This window comes from Lolium perenne, chromosome 7, assembly GCF_019359855.2.
Source record: "Lolium perenne isolate Kyuss_39 chromosome 7, Kyuss_2.0, whole genome shotgun sequence".
NCBI lineage: Eukaryota > Viridiplantae > Streptophyta > Magnoliopsida > Poales > Poaceae > Lolium > Lolium perenne.
In genome coordinates this window covers 131,159,981-131,179,990 of record NC_067250.2, presented here as the reverse complement: position 1 = coordinate 131,179,990, position 20,010 = coordinate 131,159,981, and the positions used below count along the sequence as shown (strand labels likewise).

The 20,010-nt window shown below is 45.3% G+C and overlaps 1 long non-coding RNA gene across 1 annotated transcript; it reads right to left on the bottom strand.

The window, feature by feature from the left end:
- Positions 1-967: 967 nt before the first annotated feature.
- On the bottom strand, positions 968-3,865 carry LOC139833214 (uncharacterized). The gene is made up of 3 exons (XR_011748570.1): positions 3,479-3,865; positions 2,452-2,514; positions 968-1,236 (listed from the first exon to the last, which is right to left on the bottom strand). It is a non-coding gene; the product is annotated as an uncharacterized lncRNA (long non-coding RNA).
- Between the last annotated feature and the right edge of the window lie 16,145 nt (positions 3,866-20,010).

Genomic DNA, 20,010 nt, shown 5'->3' with positions numbered 1-20,010 from the left:
AGTAGTCAGCATCAAGTGGCTCAGTGGAATAACTGAACACTGGTGGGGTGAGGCGGATGAAGCTTCGGATCCCCACTTGTTCCTCATGACGCTGAGCTGTGTTACGCTCAATCCTTTCAAGGGGCCTAATGTTGTCTGCGCGATTGGCTTCATACATGGCCATAAGTTGGACCATAGAAGGAGGAGGAGGAAGGTCAGCATTCTCCTCGTGGCCATCTCCACGACCATTGCCACGGCCATGACCACGGCCACGACCACGGCCAGCACCACTTCTAGTACCGCCTGACATCCTGAGGAGAAGACAAAAACCATGAGACACGGATTCACCGGAAAGATTCAACAGAAGGATAGCATATATCGAATGCAATGAGCATGCTGAGAAGACATGTGATATGAAGATATATCATCGTATCGATCATAGTAGTTAAACAAGCATACAAAATGTACACACTACTAACCGACTCACAAACCATGAAGATGGAATGCAAAGATGACATACCATCACCATGTCACATAAAGGCAAACAATTGGATGCTAAGCACCTGAAGCAAGAATAAAGGAACAATGCTTCAGATTAACTGAGGCATTCTGGAAACTCTGAGACAAGCAACCAGATACGGAGTACTGGAGAAAAATAACCCAAACCCGTGTATCCTAGAGATTGAATTGATAGGAAAGAAGAGAAACCTTTTTCCAATCAAAACCGGATAAGATGACTCAGCATAGAGTGACACCAGGTAAGGAGTAAAAAGAATCCTATTCAGAGTTTTGCAAATAAACTTTAGCTTCCAAATAGTTTTCGCAACAACTAGACTCAACACCGACCAGTGAACAAGGGTTTCCTACAGGCAGTCCTGCTCTGATACCAAAACCTGTGGCACCCCCGGGATCAGGGTTAGACAAATACCAGATCTTCGTCTGACATAAGCCTAACCTTGAGCTCGGAAGACTACAGTGAGAGAATCGGTAACACAACAGTGACTCTACGACTCAAAAGGATATATTACAACTCTTAACAGAGTAAGATCCAAATTATTACACGCAGAGGTCACTGACCCAACATTCAACAAGCAACGGAAGCAAATTATGTTATTCTAAATAACAAGATAGCAAAGGGCTTAAGAAGCCATAACATAAAGCGACGTCCCAGCCCATAAGTCGCAGGCTGCTGCCTGGGAACTCCAAACTAACCATCGATGTTAACGTAGAAACCACCTTCGGCTGCAGCAACTTCATCTGAAACAAAAGCATGCAAAGCTGAGTACAGGGACTCAGCAAGACTTAATACAACCTTTTAGCAAAGCGGGTATGCAGGCTTTCTGGTAGATCTTCTTTTGCGTAAAGCCAGTTTTCCTTTGTAAGATAAGAGAGAAGAGAAGCTCGACTACTCAGAACCTTTGAAAGGGGATAAGAGAGCGACATCTCTATCTCTATTGATCATCATATTGTATCCACCAATCTTCATCATCTCGAACCACTATCCTCGGATCACCCCCTCAACACCCGAAGAAGGTGTCCGTAAGCACACATTGGTTGCCACGTTTTACGATTAGGTTCATGTTCTCTATGATCTCCACGTCCGTTCCCAAGTCGTCCATAACCGTGGACACGGCTTTTCGAAAAGATTCATAACCCTGCAGGGGTGCACAACTTTACCCACACGCGCCAACCGACTCTTAATGCCAATATATATTAGCTCTCTTCCTTGGAGAGCCGGCAGAGGGTGGTCGACCACGACCTTTACCTTGCTGTCGCCGAGACCATGAGTCACGCGCTAAGGATGGTTCCGCCGTAACGGGTCAAGTCCCGAAGTCGGTCCTTAACGATGTGTACCGAGGTGGGTTTCCCCAGAGGCCGCAACCCCCAGCCACCACGACCACGCTTACCTGCCTGTTATGTACCTTTAATCCCCAAGCAAAATGCAATGCATATGACCAGGTAACGCGCAAACTATGTGACTCATGGAATCTACTAGGCAAGTTAGTGAGTCGAGAGGGTACCATAATAGGGCCTCGTGTGGTTGTACGCTCGGTCTTGGTTCAAGAGGCGAGAACACGGTTCCTAGGGTCGGCAGAAACGAAACAACCCACCACATCCCAATGTGGCCTCTCGTCTGAGCCTTTAATCATGTTTATCATCATCTCTATACTTACCACGTCAACCTGTCATGCTAGATTCATTTCATTGTGAGGCTCCAGTCCGAAGACCGGAGTAGTAGCGTAACAAACTAAGCATGGCTAAGCATAAAGAGATAAAGGCTCTCGCGACGCACACATGCCAAACCTCTAGTTATGCTAGGAGCAGTGGATCAGGGTATCGAGGCTACAAAGGTCGGACATGCAACAGATGGGGTAACTATCTATCGATAAAAGACAGTTGAATCATATACGATATGTAGGAACCACAGATAAAAGCATTTTGAAATCATAGATGAACCAGGTTAGGGCTTGCCTTGTCCCTCAGCGGATGAGTACTGTTCTTCGGTGGCGTTGACGTCGGACTCCGGCTCGGATCCTATCGCGAAGAACCAAACACCGGAAAGGGAAATACACATTCAAGACATGGCATAATGCAATGCGCATACAATATGAATGATATGTCATGTTAAAGAAATTTAGTAAACCCTAGGTGCATCATCAGGTTAAAGGGGTTCCGACATCGGACCCCGACATACGAGAGGTGTTTCTAGGGTTCCACTACTTTTACAATTTTAAGTGTTGCAATGATGTATGAATTACACCTAAACTTGTAGAGAATGTTTTTCTGAACATTTTGACATATTATACGTAATTTTCGGATGAAGTATGAATTAGTTACGAATTTTATACAGTTGCACTTTTCCTGAAAACGATTTTCAAAGAACAGTAACTAGATATACTTCCCAGAATAGAGTTTTGTGAGTGATACAGATTGGACTCCACTACACATGCCCAGGAATGTACTGAACTTAGTGACGCCAACAGCTACAGGATGTAATGGCTGAAACTAGACTGAAATGCCTGGAATCAAGATAACTTCAAACAGAGCAAGGTTACAGCAATCCTGAAATCTGGAGTGTATACTACTGCATTTTTAGAGATACATGATCAGTTCTGAACTTGTTTTGAACATCACACAAATATATAGCACTATCAGCTAGTATTTGGTATGGCAAAGAGTTCACAGGAAAGGCATAGGTAGCTGAACATGAGCTTCTACCGAGCACATGTACTAGCTGTCTAGAAATATGTTCTGGATCTGATACGTGTTTGCAAGAGAAGAGTATGTGAAACTGAATCTTTTCCACCTCTGACCAAAACTACAACCGGACCATGTGGAATTACAAATAGCTGTATGGTGCTTCTAGTCTTACGAACGCAAGAAATCAGTGATCCTATTAGTTCCTGGAGCAAACTGAAGTGGCACCGTAGCAGCTGAGCAACGAAAATACTCCATAAAACAAAGGTTGTAAGCATGGCAGAATCACTACCAGCTATACCTGAACAAGTGGGTTCCTAGCTCAGCTTCTGGATGGGTCGGCCTTCTAGTCTGTCCTCGTGCCCTCACTGATTGATTCCGCCGGCCGGCCGCGGACTCCGGCGACTGCTCCGGCGAGACTGCCGGACCTTCCCCTCCCTGGATCCTTTCCTCCCTGAACTCCTTTACTCCCTCAGCTAAATTTCCTCTCAGCTAGATCCCAGCCATGGTCGCTGGTTCTCAGTTTCCCCGATGGCGATGACTTGATGGATAAGGTGTTCTCTGGATTGCTATGTGCTTTGCTGGGTGGAGTAGTACTACTTGGTCACGACTAGTTGAGACAAGAGCGGTGCACTCTGAAGATATTTTAGATAGGTGGTTCTGTAGTAGATACAAATCCAAACGCTGAGGCTGTTCACTCTACTTACAGAACAAGTGTAAACTGGAACTACTCATACTACAGTTTGTCTATTTGATTTCAACATTTAGAGAGTTTGATTTTCCTCAGAAATGCAATTTTTTTAGGAGTTAAATTAAATGCATGCTATGCTCATGAGCAACTAACAACATTTATTTGATTAACAAAGTGGTTCTGTTACACCCAGATTCACGGAGACATGAACCCACTATCGAGCATAAATACTCCCTCTTGGAGTTACAAGCATCAACTTGGCCAAAGCATCTACTAGTAACGGAGAGCATGCAAGATCATAAACAACACATAGATTGATAATCAACATAACATAGTATTCACTATTCATCGGATCCCAACAAACACAACATATAGTATTACAAATAGATGATCTTGATCATGTTAGGCAGCTCACAAGATCCGACAATGAAGCATAATGAGGAGAAGACAACCATCTAGCAACTGCTATGGACCCATAGTCCAGGGGTGAACTACTCACTCATCACTCCGGAGGCGACCATGGCGGTGTAGAGTCCTCCGGGAGATGAATCCCCTCTCCGGCAGGGTGCCGGAGGCGATCTCCTGAATCCCCCGAGATGGGATTGGCGGCGGCGGCGTCTCTGGAAGGTTTTCCGTATCGTGGCTCTCGGTACTAGGGGTTTCGCGACGAAGACTATTTGTAGGCGGAAGGGCAGAGTCGGGAGAGTCACGAGGGGCCCACACACTAGGCCGGCGCGGCCAGGGCTTGGGCCGCGCCGCCCTACTGTGGCGCCGCCTCGTGGCCCCACTTCGTTAGTCCTCCGGTCTTCTGGAAGCTTCGTGTGAAAATAGGCCCCTGGGCGTTGATTTCGTCCAATTCCGAAAATATTTCCTTACTAGGATTTCTGAAACCAAAAATAGCAGAAAACAACAACTGGCTCTTCGGCATCTCGTTAATAGGTTAGTGCCGGAAAATGCATAAATATGACATAAAGTATGCATAAAACATGTAGATATCATCAATAATGTGGCATGGAACATAAGAAATTATCGATACGTCGGAGACATATCAGAAGGATCCAGGCTGGCTGCCGAGGCTCGGGCAGCTGAAAAGGATGAACTGCTTCGTCAATCTTCCTTGGCTTTACTTGGTAATCTCTTTTGCACACCTCTGTCGATTATTGCACTTATGGATTCGATCCTTTGTCGGTGACCTTTTCCATTTCATTCTCTTGCAGAGGCCGCCAGCATCCCTGCCGATGCCTTGGATAAAATTCCAAACAACTCTCCGGCAAACGGTGTGTCGATGACTCTCGCCTCCCACCAGCTTACGCGGGAGCTTCTTGAAAAGGGAAAGGGTGCCATGGCGTGGATGCACTCGATGATCTTCCCCAAGATCAATCAAGACAAAACTCTGGGGCAGTTGATCGACGCCTTCGCGGTTGACACCAAGGAGGTTATCGAGGTATTCAAACGCACTTCGCGTACCTATGGTGCCCTCCTTGCCTTCCAACTTATGATGGGTCACGACTTTAAGGCTGACATCGAAGAAATGTCTAAGGAGCTACCGAAAGAGCAGGATGGGCGGTTTGTTGATTTAAGCATCTTCAAGACATCGACTCTTAAGTGTGCATGCCAGCTCCTCGAGCTGGTGTCATCAAGGACGACATCGGCTGGCCCTAGTTTATCGACTCAGACCCAAGCCCTTTGATTTTTGTAACCAATTTTTCTTCTGAGCTGTTGTGAAACAATGTTCTATTGGATAACTTCTGCTTGTAATAAACTTTGTGCTAGCAATGTTGCTAGCACACTCTTTGTTATGATATTTACACTTGCATTCTCCCGATGGGGGTACCTTCAGATGTTGATATGAATCGATCTGTCATGCCTTTGACGCTTTTCCTTGCAGGTGTTCCCAGTGCCTACATTTGTTGATGATTCTTCGGGTGCTCTTTCTGAAGATGATCGAGTCCAACGTATGAAGGATCGGATCACACAATTGGAAAAGGATCTACGCAGCACCTATGCCTTGGCTGCTATCATCAAGAAGAAGGGCGAGATTGCAGCTGACGTAGAGCGCTATGCTCTTACTGAACTGCATAAGGCCACCGAAAGTTTAAACTGTAAGTTCCCTGGTCCTTGCGTTCGTTACTTTTCCGTCAAAAACGTATTGCCTGATCTTCCGTTGATTACTCTGCTAGTCATATCTTTGAACCGTGCGGAAGAAAACAAGCGGATTCACGAGCGTGTGCACGCATTGACCCAGTTATCATCAGCCGAAGAAATTTTCTGGCGGGAACACTCGAAGGCTTCGGCTGTTGCATAGTTCCAGGATCGGGTCCAACAGGTCCACCATTTCTTCGACAAGTGCTACAAAGCCCTGAGGGTAATTTGGAGGACGATGTTCCCCTTGAATAGGGTTCCTCCTACGCTGCTAACTCTGATGTCTGAGTTTGGAAATACCAAGAAGATTCGAGACTTGGTGCGAGCTCAGGTCTTTGCAGGGGCCAGGTTTACACTTGCCCTTGTCCTTGCACGTTATCCCTCAGCGAATCTGCTGTCTATTGCCAACACAATTGGTGATTTGGAGACATTGTATCTGAAGGTATTGTTGCCTGCCAATATGATTGTCGACAAGGTTGAAAAGGATTCAAAGGTACCTAAGGAAAAATAGACTCCGCAAGGGTGATTCAGGGGTTAAGGTTGTTTGTAAATAGGTATTCTGGCTATTTCATCCGAGTGTTTGGATTGTTTAGCCGAGACTTTTTATTCGATAGATACATGTATATGTACTTTTACCGTGTTAATGCCGTTGGAAAATTTTGAAGGAGCAAATCTTAATTGCCCGTTTAAATGTATGTGTATTCGTTGGTCAGCAAATCATTTGAGTGATCAGCTCGTGTTGCAGGTTTTGCTATTCCTGTTGTATGCGCAACTTTGCTTTCAACCGATGTATGTTTCGACAGCCACTCCCGAATATTTCGGGTGCAATGATTCTGCCGATGAGCCCGTTGTTCTTTGATATTTCCATAAGTAAAATATCGAACGTGGGTTGTGTTTATATGTATTTCAAAACTCTTGCTATTTACGGCGCTCGTAGAGGCATCTATAGCAGAGGGAAGAGTTAATGCCCTTGTTTATTTTGCATCCTGTAGCACTCATAGAGGCTTTTTTTCGGAGCATGATCTTCTGCCGCGCACTATGTTGTCCCATCGTTCACCAAGGGGCGTAGGCAAGGTTTACAACGATGCGGTTTAGGTGCTCCGATTAACTGCAATGCTTTCCAAGGGATCAAAACTTAAGTTCTCATTAATAAAAAACTCAAGACTAAAGGGCGAAAAAGGGGGAGCCCTGCTTTGAAAAGAAAAGGGAAACTAGACACTAGTAGGTTGGTTAAGCGTTGAAGGGGTTCTTCTCATCTTCTGGCTTGTTCACCGTGTTGGTGTTTTTCGAATCATCGTTGTTTTCACCAGAGGTCTGGGCAGCGATTGTCAGTGTCTTGCTGCCTCCTATGTCTTCTGCACCATCAGCTGCTGAAGCTTTTGCTGCCGAAGCTTGTGCTGCAGAAGTTTGTGCTGCCGAAGCTTCAAGGGCGAGGTCGGCTGGCTTCTTCTTTGCTCCTCTGAAGCGTTCTTCTTCCTTATTATCGCGTGATGATGACTTCGAAGGAAGGTCAGTAATTTCCTGCCTCAGACCAAACTTTGCAGCAATCCTCTGAAAGTCTCGATCACAATTGTCCGAGCGTGAGAAACTTCCATAGACTGTAATGTTTGTCCCGTTGCTCCCAGGAATTTTCAGCTTGAGGTATGCGTAGTGCGGTACAGCCATGAACTTGACATAAGCTGGTCTCCCGAGTATAGCGTGATACTGCGACTCCCAGTTCACGACTTCGAACTCGATCTTTTCCTTCCTGAAGTTGTCGGGTTTGCCAAAAATGATGTTCAGGTAAACTTTGCCAAGAGTGTACGCCGGTGAAGTGGGGACAACCCATGAAAGTGGGTGTCCGATTCTTCTAGCATTCTCATGGTGATCCCCATACTCTTGATTGTGTCGAGAAATATCAGATTTAGTCCACTTCCACCATCCATGAAGACTTTGCTCATCTTGAATCCTCCGACCTGCGCCTCGACTACTAGGGCAGCGTGTCCTGGTTTCGGTATGGTCATCGGGTGATCTGCTCGGCTGAATGTGATATTCTGAGACGACCACTCGACATACTCAGGGATGTTCGCCATGATGCTTTCTGCCAGGTTGATTTCTCGAGTGAGCTTCTTCATTTCTCTTCTTGAAACACCTGTCCTGTGGATCATGCTCATCTGCCCACGTGGTGGTGGAAATGCCTCGTTGGGTTGATGAGGTTGCGCCTGCTGGACCTGATGCTGCGGTGGTGGTGGTGGTGGTGGTGGCGGCGGCTGCTGTTGGCCTTCCTGCTGGATGAGTTTGTGCATGTCAATGAACTGCCGACAGTCCCTGAGCAAGTGGCTCGATGATACGCGTACAGCACGCGTCCGTTGGGAACCCCAAGAGGAAGGTGTGATGCGTACAGCGGCAAGTTTTCCCTCAGTATGAAACCAAGGTTTATCGAACCAGTAGGAGCCAAGAAGCACGTTGAAGGTTGATGGCGGCGGGATGTAGTGCGGCGCAACACCAGGGATTCCGGCGCCAACGTGGAACCTGCACAACACAACCAAAGTACTTTGCCCCAACGAAACAGTGAGGTTGTCAATCTCACCGGCTTGCTGTAACAAAGGATTAACCGTATTGTGTGGATGATGATTGTTTGCGTAAAACAAGAGAACAAAAGATTGCAGTAGATTGTATTTCAGTATAGAGAATTGGACCGGGGTCCACAGTTCACTAGAAGTGTCTCTCCCATAAGATAAACAGCATGTTGGGTGAACAAATTACAGTTGGGCAATTGACAAATAAAGAGGGCATGACCATGCACATACATATTATGATGAGTATTGTGAGATTTAATTGGGCATTACGACAAAGTACATAGACCGCTATCCAGCATGCATCTATGCCTAAAAAGTCCACCTTCAGGTTATCATCCGAACCCCCTCCAGTATTAAGTTTCTAACAACAGACAATTGCATTAAGTATTGCGCGTAATGTAATCAATAACTACATCCTCGGACATAGCATCAATGTTTTATCCCTAGTGGCAACAACACATCCATAATCTTAGAGATTTCTGTCACTTCCCCAGATTCACGGAGACATGAACCCACTATCGAGCATAAATACTCCCTCTTGGAGTTACAAGCATCTACTTGGCCAGAGCATCTACTAGTAACGGAGAGCATGCAAGATCATAAACAACACATAGACATAACTTTGATAATCAACATAACAAGTATTCTCTATTCATCGGATCCCAACAAACGCAACATATAGAATTACATATAGATGATCTTGATCATGTTAGGCAGCTCACAAGATCCGACAATTAAGCACAATGGGGAGAAGACAACCATCTAGCTACTGCTATGGACCCATAGTCCAGGGGTAGACTACTCACACATCACTCCGGAGGCGACCATGGCGGCGTAGAGTCCTCCGGAAGATGATTCCCCTCTCCGGCAGGTGTCGGAGGCGATCTCCCTGAATCCCCCGAGATGGGATTGGCGGCGGCGGCGTCTCGGGAAGGTTTTCCGTATCGTGGCTCTCGCATCGGGGGTTTCGCGACGGAGGCTTTAAGTAGGCGGAAGGGCAGGTCAGGAGGCGGCACGAGGGGCCCACACCATAGGGCCGCGCGGCCAGGGCAGGGGCCGCGCCGCCCTATGCTCTGGCTGCCTCGTGGCCCCACTTCGTCTCCTCTTCGGTCTTCTTGAAGCTTCGTGGCAAAATAGGACCCTGGGCGTTGATTTCGTCCAATTCCGAGAATATTTCGTTACTAGGATTTCTGAAACCAAAAACAGCAGAAAACAGCAACTGGCACTTCGGCATCTTGTTAATAGGTTAGTTCCAGAAAATGCACGAATATGACATAAAGTGTGCATAAAACATGTAGATATCATCAATAATGTGGCATGGAACATAAGAAATTATCGATACGTCGGAGACGAATCAGCATCCCCAAGCTTAGTTCTGCTCGTCCCGAGCAGGTAACCCGATAACAAAGATAATTTTACGGAGTGACATGCCATCATAACCTTGATCATACTATTTGTAAAGCATATGTAGTGAATGCAGCGATCAAAACAATGTATATGACATGAGTAAACAAGTGAATCATAAAGCAAAGACTTTTCATGAATAGTACTTCAAGACAAGCATCAATAAGTCTTGCATAAGAGTTAACTCATAAAGCAATAAATCAATGTAAAGGTATTGAAGCAACACAAAGGAAGATTAAGTTTCAGCGGTTGCTTTCAACTTGTAACATGTATATCTCATGGATATTGTCAACATAGAGTAATATAATAAGTGCAATATGCAAGTATGTAGGAATCAATGCACAGTTCACGCAAGTGTTTGCTTCTTGAGGTGGAGAGAAATAGGTGAACTGACTCAACAATAAAAGTAAAAGAATGGTCCTCCATAGAGGAAAAGCATCGATTGCTATATTTGTGCTAGAGCTTTGATTTTGAAAACATGAAACAATTTTGTCAACGGTAGTAATAAAGCATATGTATCATGTAAATTATATCTTACAAGTTGCAAGCCTCATGCATAGAATACTAATAGTGCCCGCACCTTGTCCTAATTAGCTTGGACTACCGGATCATCGCAATGCACATGTTTTAACCAAGTGTCACAAAGGGGTACCTCTATGTCGCCTGTACAAAGGTCTAAGGAGAAAGCTCGCATTGGATTTCTCGCTATTGATTATTCTCAACTTAGACATCCATACCGGGACAACATAGACAACAGATAATGGACTCCGCTTGTATGCATAAGCATGTAGCAACAATTAATTTTCTCATATGAGATTGAGGATATATGTCCAAAACTGAAACTTCCACCATGAATCATGGCTTTAGTTAGCGGCCCAATGTTCTTCTCTAACAATATGCATGCTTAACCATAAGGTGGTAGATCTCTCTTACTTCAGACAAGACGGACATGCATAGCAACTCACATGATATTCAACAAAGAATAGTTGATGGCGTCCCCAGTGAACATGGTTATCGCACAACAAGCAACTTAATAAGAGATAAAGTGCATAAGTACATATTCAATACCACAATAGTTTTTAAGCTATTTGTCCCATGAGCTATATATTGCAAAGGCGAATGATGGAAATTTAAAGGTAGCACTCAAGCAATTTACTTTGGAATGGCGGAGAAATACCATGTAGTAGGTAGGTATGGTGGACACAAATGGCATAGTGGTTGGCTCAAGGATTTTGGATGCATGAGAAGTATTCCCTCTCGATACAAGGTTTAGGCTAGCAAGGTTATTTGAAACAAACACAAGGATGAACCGGTGTAGCAAAACTCACATAAAAGACATATTGTAAACATTATAAGAATCTACACCGTCTTCCTTGTTGTTCAAACTCAATACTAGAAATTATCTAGACCTTAGAGAGACCAAATATGCAAACCAAATTTTAGCATGCTCTATGTATTTCTTCATTAATGGGTGCAAAGTATATGATGCAAGAGCTTAAACATGAGCACAACAATTGCCAAGTATCACATTATCCAAGACATTTATAGCAATTACTACATGTATCATTTTCCAATCCCAACCATATAACAATTTAACAAAGAAGAAACTTCGCCATGAATACTATGAGTAAAGCCTAAGGACATACTTGTCCATATGCTACAGCGGAGCGTGTCTCTCTCCCACAAAGTGAATGCTAGGATCCATTTTATTCAAAGAAAACAAAAAAAAACAAAAAAAAACAAAAACAAACCGACGCTCCAAGAAAAGCACATAAGATGTGATGGAATAAAAATATAGTTTCAGGGGAGGAACCTGATAATGTTGTCGATGAAGAAGGGGATGCCTTGGGCATCCCCAAGCTTAGACGCTTGAGTCTTCTTAGAATATGCAGGGGTGAACCACCGGGGCATCCCCAAGCTTAGAGCTTTCACTCTCCTTGATCATGTTGTATCATCTCCCTCTCTTGATCCTTGAAAACTTCCTCCACACCAAACTTAGAACAACTCATTAGAGGGTTAGTGCACAATCAAAATTAACATGTTCAGAGGTGACATAATCATTCTTAACACTTCTGGACATTGCATAAAGCTACTGGATATTAATGGATCAAAGAAATTCATCCAACATAGCAAAAGAGGCAATGCGAAATAAAAGGCAGAATCTGTCAAAACAGAACAGTTCGTATTGACGAATTTTATCGAGGCAACAGACTTGCTCAAATGAAAATGCTCAAATTGAATGAAAGTTGTGTACATATCTGAGGATCACTCACGTAAATTGGCATAATTTTCTGAGTTACCTACAGAGAAAACAGCCCAGATTCGTGACAGCAAAGAAATCTGTTTCTGCGCAGTAATCCAAATCTAGTATGAACTTTACTATCAACGACTTTAGTTGGCACAACAAAACACTAAACTAAGATAAGGAGAGGTTGCTACAGTAGTAAACAACTTCCAAGACACAAAATAAAAACAAAGTACTGTAGTAAAAACCATGGGTTGTCTCCCATAAGCGCTTTTCTTTAACGCCTTTCAGCTAGGCGCAGAAAGTGTGTATCAAGTATTATGAAGAGACGAAGTGTCAACATCATAATTTGTTCTAATAATAGAATCAAAAGGTAACTTCATTCTCTTTCTAGGGAAGTGTTCCATAACTTTCTTGAGAGGAAATTGATATTTTATATTACCTTCCTTCATATCAATGATAGCACCAACAGTTCGAAGAAAAGGTCTTCCCAATATGATGGGACAAGATGCATTGCATTCAATATCCAAGACAACAAAATCAACGGGGACAAGGTTATTGTTACCGGTAATGCGAACATTATCAACTTTCCCCAAAGGTTTCTTTATAGAATGATCAGCAAGATTAACATCCAAATAACAATTTTTCAGCGGTGGCAAGTCAAGCATATTATAAATTTTCTTAGGCATAACGGAAATACTTGCACCAAGATCACATAAGGCATTACAATCAAAATCTTTAACCTTCATCTTAATGATGGGCTCCCAACCATCCTCTAGCTTTCTAGGAATAGAGGCTTCACGCTCTAGTTTCTCTTCTCTAGCTTTTATGAGAGCATTTGTAATATGTTTTGTGAAAGCCAAATTTATAGCACTAGCATTAGGACTTTTAGCAAGTTTTTGCAAGAACTTTATAACTTCAGAGATGTGGCAATCATCAAAATTCAAACCATTATAATCTAAAGCAATGGGATCATCATCCCCAATGTTGGAAAAATTTCAGCAGTTTTATCACGAGCGGTTTCAGTTTTAGCAGTTTCAGGCAATTTCTCGCGCTTTGCATTAGAAGTGGAAACATTGCTAACACCAATTCTTTTATTATTAATAGTAGGAGGTGCAGCAACATGTGTAGCATTAGCATTACTAGTCGTGGTAATAGTCCAAACTTTAGCTACATTCTTCTCTTTAGCTAGTTTTTCATTTTCTTCTCTATCCCACCTAGCACGCAATTCAGCCATTAATCTTATATTCTCATTAATTCTAACTTGGATGGCATTTGCTGTAGTAACAATTTTATTTTCAATATCCCTACTAGGCATAACTTTCGATTTCAAAAGATCAACATCAGCAGCAAGACTATCGACTTTAGAAGCAAGTATATCAATTTTCCCAAGCTTTTCTTCAACAGATTTGTTAAAAGCAGTTTGTGTACTAATAAATTATTTAAGCATGGCTTCAAGTCCAGGGGGTGTGTTCCTATTATTGTTGTAAGAATTCCCATAAAAATTACCATAGCCGTTGCCATTATTATAAGGATATGGCCTATAGTTGTTACTAGAATTGTTCCGGTAAGCATTGTTGTTGAAATTATTATTTTTAATGAAGTTTACATCAACATGTTCTTCTTGGGCAACCAATGAAGCTAACGGAACATTATTAGGATCAACATTAGTCCTATCATTCACAAGCATAGACATAATAGCATCAATCTTATCACTCAAGGAAGAGGTTTCTTCGACAGAATTTACCTTCTTACCTTGTGGAGCTCTTTCCATGTGCCATTCAGAGTAGTTGATCATCATATTATCAAGAAGCTTTGTTGCTTCACCAAGAGTGATGGACATAAAGGTACCTCCAGCAGCTGAATCCAATAAATTCCGCGAAGAAAAATTCAGTCAAGCATAAAAGGTTTGGATGATCATCCAAGTAGTCAGTCCATGGGTTGGGCAATTTTTAACCAAAGATTTCATTCTTTCCCATGCTTGAGCAACATGTTCAGTATCTAATTGTTTAAAATTCATTATGCTACTCCTCAAAGATATAATTTTAGCAGGGGGATAATATCTACCAATAAAAGCATCCTTGCATTTAGTCCATGAATCAATACTATTCTTAGGCAGAGATAGCAACCAATCTTTAGCTCTTCCTCTTAATGAGAAAGGGAACAATTTTAATTTTATAATGTCACCATCTACATCCTTATACTTTTGCATTTCACATAGTTCAACAAAATTATTAAGATGGGCAGCAGCATCATCAGAACTAACACCAGAAAATTGCTCTCGCATAACAAGATTCAATAAAGCAGGTTTAATTTCAAAGAATTCTGCTGTAGTAGCAGGTGGAGCAATAGGTGTGCATAAGAAATCATTATTATTTGTGGTTGTGAAGTCACACAACTTAGTATTTTCAGGGGTGGCCATTTTAGCAGTAGTAAATAAAGCAAACTAGATAAAGTAAATGCAAGTAACTAATTTTTTTGTGTTTTTGATATAGCAAACAAGATAACAAATAAAGTAAAACTAGCAACTAATTTTTTTGTATTTTGATTTAGTGCAGCAAACAAAGTAGTAAATAAAACTAAGCAAGACAAAAACAAAGTAAAGAGATTGGGATGTGGAGACTCCCCTTGCAGCGTGTCTTGATCTCCCCGGCAACGGCGCCAGAAAAAGAGCTTGATACGCGTACAACACGCGTCCGTTGGGAACCCCAAGAGGAAGGTGTGATGCGTACAGCGGCAAGTTTTCCCTCAGTATGAAACCAAGGTTTATCGAACCAGTAGGAGCCAAGAAGCACGTTGAAGGTTGATGGCGGCGGGATGTAGTGCGGCGCAACACCAGGGATTCCGGCGCCAACGTGGAACCTGCACAACACAACCAAAGTACTTTGCCCCAACGAAACAGTGAGGTTGTCAATCTCACCGGCTTGCTGTAACAAAGGATTAACCGTATTGTGTGGATGATGATTGTTTGCAGAAAATAGTAGAACAGTATTGCAGTAGATTGTATTTCAGTATAGAGAATTGGACCGGGGTCCACAGTTCACTAGAGGTGTCTCTCCCATAAGATAAACAACATGTTGGGTGAACAAATTACAGTTGGGCAATTGACAAATAAAGAGGGCATGACCATGCACATACATATTATGATGAGTATTGTGAGATTTAATTGGGCATTACGACAAAGTACATAGACCGCTATCCAGCATGCATCTATGCCTAAAAAGTCCACCTTCAGGTTATCATCCGAACCCCCTCCAGTATTAAGTTGCTAACAACAGACAATTGCATTAAGTATTGCGCGTAATGTAATCAATAACTACATCCTCGGACATAGCATCAATGTTTTATCCCTAGTGGCAACAGCACATCCATAATCTTAGAGATTTCTGTCACTTCCCCAGATTCACGGAGACATGAACCCACTATCGAGCATAAATACTCCCTCTTGGAGTTACAAGCATCTACTTGGCCAGAGCATCTACTAGTAACGGAGAGCATGCAAGATCATAAACAACACATAGACATAACTTTGATAATCAACATAACAAGTATTCTCTATTCATCGGATCCCAACAAACACAACATATAGAATTACATATAGATGATCTTGATCATGTTAGGCAGCTCACAAGATCCGACAATTAAGCACAATGGGGAGAAGACAACCATCTAGCTACTGCTATGGACCCATAGTCCAGGGGTAGACTACTCACACATCACTCCGGAGGCGACCATGGCGGCGTAGAGTCCTCCGGGAGATGATTCCCCTCTCCGGCAGGGTGCCGGAGGCGATCTCCTGAATCCCCCGAGATGGGATTGGCGGCGGCGGCGTCTCTGGAAGGTTTTCCGTATCGTGGCTCTCGATGCTTTGGGGTTTCGCGACGGAGGCTTTAAGTAGGCGGAAGGGCAGGTCAGGAGGCGGCACGAGGGGCCCACACCATAGGGCCGCGCGGCCAGGGCAGGGGCCGCGCCGCCCTATGCTCTGGCTGCCTCGTGGCCCCACTTCGTCTCCTCTTCGGTCTTCTGGAAGCTTCGTGGCAAAATAGGACCCTGGGCGTTGATTTTGTCCAATTCCGAGAATATTTCGTTACTAGGATTTCTGAAACCAAAAACAGCGTAAAACAAGAATCGGCACTTCGGCATCTTGTTAATAGGTTAGTTTCAGAAAATGCACGAATATGACATAAAGTGTGCATAAAACATGTAGATATCATCAATAATGTGGCATGGAACATAAGAAATTATCGATACGTCGGAGACGTATCACTCGACTTCGTTTTGCCGTCCTTAGAGTCGACATACGAGTGCAAGTAACATGGAGCGTTGATCTGCTCAGCGTAGGGTAGTTCGGGAGTCCTCTGCTGCCGTGGTTTATAATTGCCACAGTTCCCAGAGTTGTTTCGATTACCGTCCTGCCGTTCGTCCCTTCTATCATCATATCGATCGTCCTGCCGATCGGAGTACCCTGCGGCTACCAGGTTCTTGTCGTCATAGCTGCGGTTCTTCCTTCTCTTGTGACGATCCCTTCGTCCACCCGAGTCGTGCTTCGGCTGGTCGTCATCTTCGTCGTCACTGCACTGTCGCGGCTTTCGCACGTTGTCCTCGCCATCAGCCCAGCTGTTAGCGATTTCCATTAACTTGGTTATGGTTTTTGGCTTTTTGCGTCCGAGTTCTTCTATGTAGCTTTCACGTCGGATGCCGTCGCTGAATGCGTCGATTGCTCTGTCGACAGATACATCTTTGGCAGCGTTTAGGAGCTTGGTGAGCCTCCCAATGTACGCGCGCATCGATTCCTTCTGCTTTTGCTGGTAATGCCGTAACTCTTCAATCCCGACAGGCCTTTTGTATGTTGCTTGGAAATTGGCAACGAAAGCGTCTACTAGGTCGTCCCACGATTTGATGGAACCCTTCGGCAGACCCCTTAACCAGGCTCGCGCTGAATCCTTTAGGTAAAGCTGCAAGCATTGCATTGCTGCTATCTGATTCCCCTTGTGCAGGATCACAGTCTGCAAATAGTCGTCTATCCAGGACCTTGGCTCTTGCTGCCCATCGTATTTGGCAGCGTCGGTAGGAGTGGGTTTGAACTTTCTGGGTGGCATCGCTTCACGGATTTTATAGCTTAGATAGTCGGCTCCCCTTAGCTCGCCGTCGTTCTCCTGACTCTCGTCCGAAGAATCACTGTCATATTCCTCCCTAGCGGTGCGTCATCGCCTTGCTTTGTCGATCCTGCTCTGGGTGATTTCATCGCGAGCATCTCTCGCACGATGCTTTTAGCCACTAGCCTGCAACGTAGTCTTTTCCTTCCGCGGGACCAGATTGTCTCCCAATATTGCGAGACTTTCTAGGGCACCTCAGTGGGCTTGAGCCATGGAGCCTTCAGGGCGCTGATTGATGAGGTATGCAGCGAGGTTGGCGGTTGCTCCCGCGACGGTTTTTGGCCGTGGCATGCCCGCGGTGTCCGTGGTCATAAAGGACTTGGTCAGATTTGACGTTATTTCTCTAGCATCGTCTTCCGAGAGCCTGGATAGTCTTGATCGGTGCTTGCCTGCCCCCTGAGAGGCGCTTCCTTGCGAGCCTCTTCGTCGTTCACTGGATCGGTCTGCCGCAGATAGGCGTCTCTCGAGGGTGGCTTGTTCTTTGGATAGTCGTTCCCGATTTTTCTCCAATATGGAGGGGTAAGCATTCAGGGTGCCAACCGTAGTTCCTGCCGGGAGCGGCGTGTTGTTAAGCATGGCTGCCTTGGCTGCTGCCCACTCCTCCTCTGCGATGGTGTGGTCACTGTTGTTGTTGCTGGCGCTGTTCTCAAAACTAGCTCTCCTGCTGGAACGGGGGGTGCGATCTCCGTCTCCCCTGTTAGCAACATAAACTTGGTGGGGCGCCGCTCCTCGGGTGACGCCTTGGACGATGCTGTCGACATTGTCCTCTCCCGACGAATACTGGGCATTGCAGATGAACGGTGTGTCGCTCGATCCCAGCCCGTGCCTGGTGTCGCAGTTCAAGCAGTAGTACGAGGTTAACTCCGAAGATGCGGGATTGTCGGATCCAACCGATATGGAAGACGCTGAACGGGGAGTCGAGGGCGCGGGCGAACTCGTCGAGCCTGTCGGATCAGACGAAAGGTCGAGTGATGATGACGCGCTTGGACTCGTCGATCTGGAAGTGGGCGATTCCAGCAACCGAAGGATTCCTTCTGAGTTGACGTTGTAGTGGACGCTCCCGAAGGTCATCTCCATGTTGCCTTGCAGATCGGAGAAGGTCGAGCGAGACGAGTCGCTGTGCGGGGTGAATTCATAGGAGCCGAAGCGAATCGGGCTTCCCAGGTTTGGCGATGATGGTGTTTATGAAGTCGCTGATGACATGACTGGCTCTGCCGATGTCCGATCTTGTGCCGACAAGGTCCCCATAGACGGCGCCAATTGTCGAGGGTACTCCTCGGCAATACCCTCCGATTGGGGCTTAGGGTTGACGGAATCCTGCAAGCTGACACGAGACATCGGTTCACAGACAAGTGGGGAGAGCGATTTACCCAGGTTCGGGGCCCTCGATGAGGTAAAACCCTTACGTCCTGCCTGTCTGTTCTTGATTATGAAGATAATGGGTTACAATGGGGTGCCGAATAGTTCGGCTGAGATCTCGTCGAGAAGCTAAGTGCTACGGCGACCTAGTTCTGGACTTTTGGTGGCTAAGATTGCTAAGATTGATTGTGTCCCTCGGCAGCCCCTCTCCTGGCCTTTATATAGGGGGCCAGGTCTCAAGAGGTCTAACCGAGTACGACTAGGTTTATAGTAGTTTTAAATCTAATCTTTCCTTGTTCGGCTGCTTCCTCGCCTTGCCCGCCAAGGAATCTTCTGGTACGCCGTCCTGGTGGCCCGTCTTGCCTCCAAGTGTCTTCATGGGCCTCCAACTAGTTAATACTGGATAGGGCAATGTCGGTTACCAGAAGGGTAATGCCCACGTCATCTGGAGTGGGAGAGATCCAAGATCTCGAATCAAGACCTCAACCTGATGAAGAAGCTCGGGTTCATGAAGAAGAAGAACGCGCTACGCTTCCCCAGCGAGGAAAGCTATCCATCGCCTCCTATCGAGTATCGGGTCAGTTTTGTTGACCATCTGATTCGCGGCCTCTCTACCCCCATTCACGATTTCCTCCGCGGTCTTCTCTTCGTATACGGGTTGCAGCTGCATCAGTTGACTCCCAATTCCATCCTCCATGTCTCTATTTTCATTACCCTCTGCGAGTGCTTCCTCGGAGTCCATCCTAATTGGGCTCTGTGGAAGCGCATCTTCTGCCTCCGCCGCAATGGCTCCCACTGTAGGATAACGTTGCATAGAAAACAAAAATTTTCCTACGGCGAACACGCAATCCAAGCCAAGATGCAATCTAGAAGACGGTAGCAACGAGGGGGTATCGAGTCTCACCCTTGTAGAGATTCCAAAGCCTACAAGATGAGGCTCTTGTTGCTGCGGTAGACGATCACTTGCCGCTTGCAAAAGCGCGTAGAAGATCTTGATCACGATCGGTTCCGGCGCCACGAACGGGCAGCACCTCCGTACTCGGTCACACGTTCGGTTGTTGATGAAGACGACGTCCACCTCCCCGTTCCAGCGGGCAGCGGAAGTAGTAGCTCCTCTTGAATCCGACAGCACGACGGCGTGGTGTCGGTGGCGGTGAAGAAGTCCGGCGGAGCTTCGCTAAGCTACGCGGGAGATATGGAGGAGAAGGGGGTGGCTAGGGTTTGGGAGGGGGTGGCCGGCCACTCAAGGGGGGCGGCCAGCTTGTGGTCTTGGGGTGG